Source organism: Triticum dicoccoides, chromosome 4A, assembly GCF_002162155.2.
Source record: "Triticum dicoccoides isolate Atlit2015 ecotype Zavitan chromosome 4A, WEW_v2.0, whole genome shotgun sequence".
Classification (NCBI taxonomy): Eukaryota; Viridiplantae; Streptophyta; class Magnoliopsida; order Poales; family Poaceae; genus Triticum; species Triticum dicoccoides.
Genome location: NC_041386.1, coordinates 528,785,851 through 528,796,251, shown reverse-complemented (window position 1 = coordinate 528,796,251; position 10,401 = coordinate 528,785,851). Strand labels below are relative to the sequence as shown.

The window sequence follows — 10,401 nt, the reverse complement described above, 5'->3', positions numbered from 1 at the left end:
CACCATGCTTATGAACAAAATAAAGCTTTTACTAAACATATTGTTGATGCTATGATGAAAGCTTTTGAAGAAAAACTGGAATTAGAAGTTTTAATTCCTAGAAAATTGCATGATGAATGGGAACCTACTATCAAAGTAAAGATTAAAAATTATGAGTGTTTTGCTTTGTGTGACTTGGGTGCTAGTGTTTCTACAATTCCGAAATATTTATGTGATGTGCTTGGTCTTACCGATATTGAAGAATGCTCTTTAAATTTACACTTGGCGGATTCTACTATTAAAAAGCCTATGGGAAGAATTAACGATGTTCTTATTCTTGCAAATAGGAATTATGTGCCCTTAGATTTTATTGTTCTTGATATTGATTGCAATCTGTCTTGTCCAATTATTCTTGGTAGACCGTTTTTACGCGCTATCGGTGCCGTGATTGATATGAAAGAAGGCAATATTAAGTTCCAATTTCCTTTGAGGAATGGTATGAAACAATTTCCTAGAACAATAATTAAGCCACATTATGAATTAATAATGAGGGCATCTTATGGATCTCTAACCAAAGATGACAAAACTTAAATTCTTGCTTTATGCCTAGCTAAGGGTGTAAAACTATAGCGCTTGTTGGGAGGCAACCCAATGAATAAAATTTATTTTTTTCTTTTTTCTTTCTGTTCTTAAGTGTTAGCACAATTATGCTACTGTTATGAATGTGTTTTTTTGTGTAGTGTTTGTGCCAAGTAAAGCCTTTAGGATCTTCTTGGGTGATAGTTGTTTAATCTTGCTGAAAAAGTAGAAAGTTTTGCGCTCACCAAAATATTTATCATCCTTTACCAGAGAGCGATAAAATACCCATTCCAATTGTAGTAGATCAATATACAAATTTCTCAGGTCGTGCTAAATTTTCAGAATTTTTGGAGTTACAGAAGTATTCGAAATAGTCATATTACTACAGACTGTTCTATTTTAACAGATTCTGTTTTCTTTGTGTTGTGTGCTTATTTTGATGGCTCTATGGTTTTCTTTGCTGAGTTTTTGGCATAGAAAAGTTGGAATACAGTAGATATAATACAAAAACAAAATATGAATTAGTTTGATACATCACTTATAGTAGTGATTTATTATTATTATACTAACGGATCTCACGAAGGTTTTGTTGAGTTTTGTGTGATTGAAGTTTTCAAGTTTTAGGTTATCTTACGATGGATGAAAGAAGGATAGAAGAGCCTAAGCTTGGGGATGCCACGACATCCCAAGATATTATCCAAGAATGAGCAACCAACTAAGCTTGGGGATGCCCCCGAGTGGCATCCCCTTTTTCTTCTAACAACCATCGGTATTTTACTCGGGGATATATTTTTATTCATCACATGATATGTGTTTTGCTTGGAGCGTCTTGTATGATATCTGCCTTTGATTGTTTTATTTTGTGTTTTATGTCATCACTCCTTGCTGAACACACCTATTTGAGAGAGCTAAAATTATGTCATGACTTGTTGAAATTGCTCTCTATGCTTCACTTAAATTTTTATGAGCTAGGACTTGCTCTAGTGCTTCACTTATATCTTTTTGAGCATGGTGTGCTTTGTTATTTTGAAGAAATTCTCTCTTGCTTCACTTAAATTATTTTGAGAGAAAGAAAATTTGTTATGCTCATGATCTTCACTTACATTTGATTGAGCTTATGAAAAGTAGTCCCAAAGTGATAAGTATCCAAGAAGGATAAAGAAAGAAAAAATGTCATGAAGATCATTGGACAAAATAAGCTTGATTCTTAGTAATAGTTTTGAGATATGATGATGTGATATTTGAGTTATGTTGATGAGTAATTGTGCTATAGTAAGAATATTGGTGTTAAGGTTTGTGATTCCCTATGCATGCACGAAAGTCAATAGTCATGCAATGAAAATTATATCTACTTATGGTGCATTATTTGGTGTTAATTATGCTTAATGCTTGCTTATGAGATTATTCGTTTCTTGGTTGGTCGCTTCCCAATCTTTTGCTAGCCTTCATACTGCACTAAGTATGATCTCTACTTGTGCATCCAAAATCCTTTAAACCAGTTTTGCCACATGAGTCCACTATATCTACCTATATGCGGTATTCTTTTGCCGTTCTAAGCAAATTTGCATGTGCCATCTCTAATTTTCAAAATAAACTTCTATTTTGTGTGTTTGTTTCACTTGCAAAACGATAATGGGTGGCTAATATTTTCCATGCTGGATGTGTTATTCTCACGATGAGTGTTTATTCACTTGTCATTGCACGAGAGTAAGGCAAAGGTCTTAGGGATGCCCAGACCCGAAATGCAAAAATGAGTTTACTTTATGTTGTCAAATAATAAATTCCTTGGAAAGTGTTGGTATGGAGGGCACCCATGGATACGGTTAGCCATGGAAAGTGAAAGTATGGTGGAAAAAGGAATAAACTTTATTTTCTGTTTGGAAAGTGTTGGGAACTCTAAGTCGTTTTTGTTGGTGGGATGGATACACCTTCCAAAATGCTTTTATCTCTAATTTTTTTTCGCTCTGAGCTCTATCACCTCTACAAATCCCTACTTCCCTCTGCGAAGGGCCTTTCTTTACTTTATGCAATTTTTATTTTTGAATTTTAGTGCCCATCTTCTCTCATAAAAGCACCAACTAGGAGGCAATATGATCGTACTTAGGTATTGGGTGTAGCTAATATTCGAGTGTGTTTCATGAATGGATCAATGTTTGAGCATGATGGGCTAGGGATAACTTATTTTAGCGTTGATATTTTGAAAGACATGCTTGCTTGTTGATATGCTTGAGTATCCAAATTATTATGTCAAAACTAGACTATTGCTTTGAATCACATAAAAGTCCAATTGTCCATGCTATAAAGAAAATAATATGTTATGACATGATAAACAGCACTACACATCAAAAATTCTGTTTTTATCGCTTACCTACTTGAGGATGAGTAGGAGTTAAGCTTGGGGATGTTGATACGTCTCCAACGTATCTATAATTTTTTATTGTTCCATGCTGTTTTGTTATCAATCTTGGATGTTTTATAATCATTTTATATCATTTTTTGGCACTAACCTATTGACATAGTGCCAAGTGCCAGTTCCTGTTTTTACATTGCAGAAAATCAATATCAGACGGAGTCCAAATGCCACGAAACTTTACAGAGATTTTTTATGGACCATAACATGTTGGACCCTGGTTGCACCTGGGGGGGAGTCCCGAGGAGGGGACAACCCACTAGGGTGTGCCACGAGGCCCAGGCGCGCCCTGGTGGGTTGTGCCCACCTCGGGTGCCCCCCTGGACCGCCTCTTTGCTCTATAAATACCCCAATATTCCAGAAACCCTCGAAGCGTTGACGAAATATTCATCCAGCCGCCGTAGAGTCCAGAACCACCAGATCCAATCTAGACACCATCTCGGATGGGGTTCACCACTGTAACGCCCATGATGCGGCTATAGCTCCCACGTGTCGAAGCACGACTTAGAGGCATAACCGCATTGTAAGCAATGTCGCAAATGAGGTAATCTTCACAACAACCCATGTAATTAATAAGGGAAAAAGATACATAGTTGGCTTACACTCGCCATGTCACACAATAGCATAAATGTCAATACATTCATCCAGTTACAATCAGGGTCCGACTATGGAACCAAAATAAAGAACAACCCCAAATGCGACAAAGTCCCCGATCTCCCCAACTGGGCTCCACTATTGATCGTCTTGAAAGGAAATGTAGTATCGTCCTGAGTCCTCATCGAACTCCCACTTGAGCTCAGTCGAATCACCTGGGGCGGTATCATCGGTCCCTGCATCTGGTTTTGAAGGAAATCTGTGAGCCACGGGGACTCAGCAATCTCACACCCTCGCGATCAAGACTATTTAAGCTTATAGGAAGGGTAAAAGGTATGAGGTGGAGCTGCAGCAAGCAACTAGCATATATGGTGGCTAACATACGCAAATGAGAGCGAGAAGAGAAGGCAAAGGCACGTCGAGAAACTAAGATCAAGAAGTGATCCTAGAACAACCTACGTTCAAGCATAACTCGAAACCGTGTTCTCTTCCCGGACTCCGCCGAAAAGAGACCATCACGGCCACACACTCTGTTGATTCATTTTAATTAAGTTAAGTTTCAGGTTTACTACAACCGGACATTAACAAATTCCCATCTGCCCATAACCGCGGGCACGGCTTTCGAAAGTTCAAATCCCTGCAGGGGTGTCCCAACTTAGCCCATCACAAGCTCTCACGGTCAACGAAGGATATTCCTTCTCCCAAGACAATCCGATCAGACTCGGAATCCCAGTTACAAGACATCTCGATAATGGTAAAACTAAACCAGCAAAGCCGCTCGAATGTGCCGACAAATCCCAATAGGAGCTGCACATATCTCGTTCTCAGGGCACACTCGGATGAGACATCCTATGAGTAAAACCAACCTTCACTACAACAAGAACCCCTCCTTTAGCAACGCATCCATGCGTTGTCGTATGTCCATATATGCGTTGCTAAGGTCTCCCCCAACGGATTAGTATGTGTTGCCATTGGTGGCGTTGCAATGGTCTACAACAACATATATACATCCGTTGGTAAACCACGTGCAGAAGCGTTGCAAGACAGCAACGTATAGAGCTGAAGGTTAGCAATGTTTCATATGCGTTGGTGGCTACCCCACACAAACGAGTTTCAAATGAACATGCCATGTCATTGCAATGACTAGATGCTTTCGCATATATGAACAATTTAATGTTATTTTATATACTGTGAGCCAAAATTAGCCCAATGCAGATGGATAGGAGCGACAATACAATAAGTAGGAATCCTCATAATATATTAAAAAGAATGTATTGCATTACAAAGAACACGATACAAATATTACATATGTGAAACCATCTACTACAAGCCTAAATCTTGATCATTCAATCAACTATAGTGATTGAAACATTACACTTGAAAATGACATTCTAATTATCTGGTAAAATAGCCATTCTTGACCTTGCAATCAACATCCATGCATCTTGAATTTATCTTGGCAATCAAGAACAACAATTGAATGAGATTAGTAACTTATGATAGAGAATATCAATAGAGCAGAAAGTTATGGAGGAGGCAAAGAAAGGTTGAGGGTCATGACATTACTAGCTCTGTATGTAGAAAGGGAGAGTACTAGCCTACATCTAACAATCACTTTCGATCCTTGTTTTCCTATGAACAAAATGTTATATGTCGATTGAGTAACATAAACCTCAAAAGAACATACTAAGTAAGACACGAGGTACCCCCTAAAAAAACCATGTAGATACTGTAGTTAAAAGAAAATAATTCGCACCTGGCTAAATTTGGGTGTGTCTAAATTAGGTATTGTGATACATGCTCACAAATATTACTTACACATTGATTTACATATAGATGTGGGGCTAGCTAATAATCTGAATACAAAAAAATTTCAACAGGAGTTTATTAATAAAAATACAGATGCAACCTATATCTGTGTACAGTGTACTAAATAAATTTTGCATCTTGCATCAACTTACTATATGAACCATCGTAATAAACACTAGCAGAAGGGACATCACCATGCTATGAAGTACAAACACAGAGACTTCAAGTCTCGAACATTCCTGTAGACTGATAACATTCTATTCTCTCAGCTGCGACTTGCACAAGTTTTGAACTCGTTCAGATCAGAAACTGCATATTAGTTTGGCAACGCAGTTTTTGCAAAACAATAGTATTTTAAAACCTCAGTATTTTAATATGTGGGCCATAAATACTTTAGTTTCTAAAAACGTAGTTTTTTCTTAGTTTTGGTAAAACTGTGGAGGCGTTTGGCAAATGGCTGTTTTATTAAGTTTCTCTTATTTTGAATGAGTGTTGTCTCGTTGCATGGATAATCTTAACGATACCTATAGCCGATCGAACCTAAGTGAGCTGCACTCACGGCAGAATCAACTCCTGCTTACGGCCGCCCTATGTATGCTGGGCATGAGCACGTTCTCTTTAGATTCTAGGATACATAGTCAGTTATCTCTTGTGATCCATCAAAGACGTAGCGTTGTGACAGGCACTGAAGGTGCAGCTCGTGCGTCTAGAAGTGATCAGAAGCAACACACCCCTATAAGAATCGCCTCCACGTGCACATGTTTACGGCCGGCGGTAAGTCATCCGTACGTGTACGCACACCTCTGGCCAGATAGATCTATGGTCTAGCAAGTATTGGTCATAAGATGTTGGACTCAGAGAGACCAATGAACTAGCGTTTCTCAGTTTTAAAAAAAGAGGTCCCGACCTCTTTTACAAATACTACAAAAATACCACAGTTTTGGAGATACTATGGTTTGTTAGGCTTTCGGTACTGTGTGCAATGCCCATCCATGCGATGATGGCTTTGGACCTTCCTGCCAAAACCCTGACGGCCATGAACAAGATTTGTCGAGGTTTTCTTTGGTGCCGGAGAGCGGAAGCTAATGGAGGAAACTGTGCGGTCGCTTGGGAGACCGTTTGTACCCCAAAATGGGCAGGAGGGCTAGGTGTGCCTAACTTGAGGTGGATGAACATGGCCATGCAGGCCAAATGGCCATGGTTGCAAAGGACGGATAGGAGTAGACCTTTGAGTGAATTCAAAATCAAAGTTCCATCTGAGGCGATGCAAATCTTTCAAGCGGCTACTAGGTGCAGGGCAAGCAACGGGCTGAATACCTTATTTTGGGAAGATCGATGGCTTGACGGGATGAGGATCCAGGAGCTTGCGCCGGCGGTATATGACTTGGTGCTGCGCCGGATCAGGCAGACGTGTATGCTTGGCCAGGTGGGGATGGACGGGTCCTGGGCAGCTTGCCTTGGTCCCAACATAACTATGGTGGCATTGCAACAGTTCCTACAGCTATGGCAGCGGGTTCAGGCGTGGGAACCGGTGGAGAGTGTCCCGGACAGGATAGTTTGGTCTTGGGAGCCGACGGGACAATTCTCTGTCAGATCTCCGTACGCAGCGAAGTTCTGGGGAAGGGAGGTCATTCCCTCCGCGGAGTTAATGTGGAAATCGCGAGCCCCGTCTCAATGCAAATTCTTCACGTGGCTGGCCCTGCGGAACAGATGTTGGATGTCGGACCGGCTAGCTAGGAGGGGGCTGCCGCATCAGGACAAATGCCCTTTGTGTGACCAAGAGGAGGAAACCATTGATCATGTGTTGCTAACATGCGTCTTCGCTCGAGAGATTTGGGTGGCGATTTGTACGGCTCTGGGAAAGCCAGAGTGGGCACCATCTACGCAGGATGCTCTTAAGCCGTGGGTTTGTGACAAGCAACCGGCTGCCAATGTGGCAAGGAAGGATCTGCACGCTATACTGCTTCTCACGTTGTGGGAGTTGTGGAAGCACAGAAACGCAATTGTCTTCGATGGTGCTTCGCCATCAGCTAACCAACTTATCAAGAGAATTGTGAACGAGGGTAGGAGCTGGTCGATGGCAGGGCTCTTCTGAGGTAATGTAGAGGCTGTATTTGCAGGCTTAGCTAGGTGGACGAGTGGGGAGTAGTAGTCTAGTTAGCGTGCGCGATCGTGCGTGAGGTGGAGTTGTGCATGGTGTAACGTTCTCACCTTTGTAAATGACTGGTTGAGGCTTTCTATGCCTTTCCTTCTTTAATATATGATATGCACACTCGTGCATATTCGAGAAAAAATGGTTTGTTAGGCTGTAGTATTTTTTCTGTCCAAACACCTCAAAGTATTTAATACTGAAGTTTTCTCAGAAACCACAGTATTTCTAAAAAACTTTAGAAATACTTGGTTCCCAAACGCACCCTGAGATGTTTGAACAACTGGATGGGGCTATTCATTTTGAACCATCAGCATGTATTTACTACAGTAATGATTATCCAAACATTATATATATTAACAATGATATGAATTCTGGAACCAACTGAATGATAATAGGTAACCAATAATCTTGATTATACATACATAGTTCAATATTTAAATTTTCCAGAGGCTTCAAATTCTTTTTAGGGCCTCTTAATATATAAGTGTTGATTTTTATATCTCCTAATCGCAGTATGCACAAGTCTAGTAGATATACCTGTTAAGAGAAAGAACAAACAAACACATGTTGGCTGAAGCACGTAGTCAACTTCAGAACCTGTGAGGGAAGATGAAACTAAGGATTATACAATAAAAAAATATTAGGACAGATAGATGCATGTGGGCTTATTCCTATAGTCCTACAGAAGCGTGTGACAGAAATCAGTAAGGATTCATAACACTAATAAGGAGGGGTTTTTGTCTCTTGAAAACAATCATGATGTTATAGATAATAGTGCTCGCATATTAACTGATACTTGAAGAAATGTTCTTTGATAACATGGTCATATATAGGCTATTAACTAGGATATCTGGAGGTACTATCGACTTATTTAACTAATCTACCATGATCGTCCTCACAAAGATATTGATTAATTATCCACGCACATAGAATCAAGAAATTAGAACCTAATGCATCACAAGAAAGAACTATTGCTGAAATGCTACAAACATTATTCCTGAATCAACAGGTACAGAGTACAGACAAGTGGTGAATCGTTCAACCACAGAAGAAAAAAGTCCACCCCTGAACATCTAAAACTGGGGCGGCAATATGCTTCTAGGTGTTACACTGATGATTTATTGCAAATTATTGTAATTGTCTGCTATTAGAGAAAATCTCTGGTACAACATAAAGGTAGCAGATTTAGTAATAACACAAGGGATCTTACACGCAGTAATTTTGAGCCTGTGACAACAGAAGCGTTGTTGTCTCTGCAGCAGATAAATCCATTGGTATTTGAACTTCCTACATGGAACTTACTGTGTTATAATCTTTAGGAAACAGGGTAAATTTGTCAAAATTATGCTGAATAAATCTAGCAGAAAATGAAAGAATCCATCAATAAGTCCAAATGATGTATGCTGCTTCAAAATCAATTTTTGATCCGGGACAGATCCCATTATCTCGACATTGTGCAAACATTATTAGAAGGAGGAAGGCCTTGCTGAACCGTCTGCCATCGGTCGAGGTAGTCGAGGACTCGATGTGGAACAGCACGGTCGAGCCCGAGCCGGCAGCCACGCGCGCGGATACGCGGGGTAATGGGCAGACAAACGAGAGGAGACGTGGGAGCTGCGCTAGCAAACCATGGCGGCTAGGGTTCCTGAGGGGGCGCGTGCAGGGGCGTGGATGACGTCGCCACGGCAATGGATCAGAGGAGCGACGAGGGGTTCCCGAGCCCATGAGCGGGTCAGCGGGGGAGTGGAGGACGTCGCGACGGCTGGGGATTGGAGGAGAGCAGTAAGGCGGAGCCAGGAGGTTGAGCGGCGGCACGGAGGAACTCGCCGCGGCACAGGAACAGAGAAAAGCAGTAAGGGGGAATGGGCTGTTGAGCGGCGGCGCAGAAAAGCACTGGATCTAGCCGGAGTCGGAGGTTGTGGCAGCAGCTTTTGTGGCCACGAAGCTCGTGAGAAAGGAATCACCCAATCAGAGAGGTGATTGATATAAAATATTTCACTCTTTTTTGTTGCGTGATATTTGGATGGGGTGGTGCTTCCAGATAATGTGGAGATGAGTACGGAAAGGTTACCTCTTCGTGGGAGGTGGAAGGTGGTGGAGCACCGACAACACATGTTATGTTTCGTTGCTACATATCCGTTGTTAAAGGTGGGTTTTTGTTGTAGTGCCTCAAGTTGCCCCGAGGTGGCCCCGCAGTCTACTCGGCTCGGACCAACACTCAGAGGAGCACTGACCCAGGGGGTTTAAAATAAAGATGACCCTCGGGTTCCGGAAACCCAAGGAAAAAGAGGCTAGGTGGCAAATGGTAAAACCAAGGTTGGGCATTGCTGGAGGAGTTTTATTCAAGGCGAACTGTCAGGGGGTTCCCATTATAACCCAACCGTGTAAGGAACGCAAAATCAAGGAACATAACACCGGTATGACGGAAACTAGGGCGACAAGAGTGGAACAAAACACCAGGCATAAGGCCGAGCCTTCCACCCTTTACCAAGTATATAGGTGCATTAAAATAGACAAGATATAATAATGATATCCCAACAATAAACATGTTCCAACAAGGAACAAACTTCAATCCTCACCTGCAACTAGCAACGCTATAAGAGGGGCTGAGCAAAGCGGTAACATAGCCAAACAACGGTTTGTTAGGACAAGGTGGGTTAGAGGTTTGACATGGCAATATGGGAGGCATGATAAGCAAGTGGTAGGTATCGTAGCATAGGCATAGCAAAAGAGCGAGCATCTAGCAGGCAAAGATAGAAGTGATTTCGAGGGTATGTTCATCTTGCTTACAAAGTTCTCCGAGTTGACGTTAGCTTGATCCTCGTAAACATACTCAATGGGCTCCTCGATCACGTACTCGTCTCCCGGCTCTATCCAA

At 41.5% G+C, this 10,401-nt stretch overlaps 1 long non-coding RNA gene across 1 annotated transcript; it reads right to left on the bottom strand.

Annotated features, from left to right (window-relative positions):
- Window positions 1-4,801: 4,801 nt before the first annotated feature.
- Window positions 4,802-9,439, bottom strand: LOC119286544. The gene is made up of 2 exons (XR_005140523.1): window positions 8,734-9,439; window positions 4,802-8,120 (listed from the first exon to the last, which is right to left on the bottom strand). It is a non-coding gene; the product is annotated as an uncharacterized LOC119286544 (long non-coding RNA).
- Window positions 9,440-10,401: the final 962 nt, after the last annotated feature.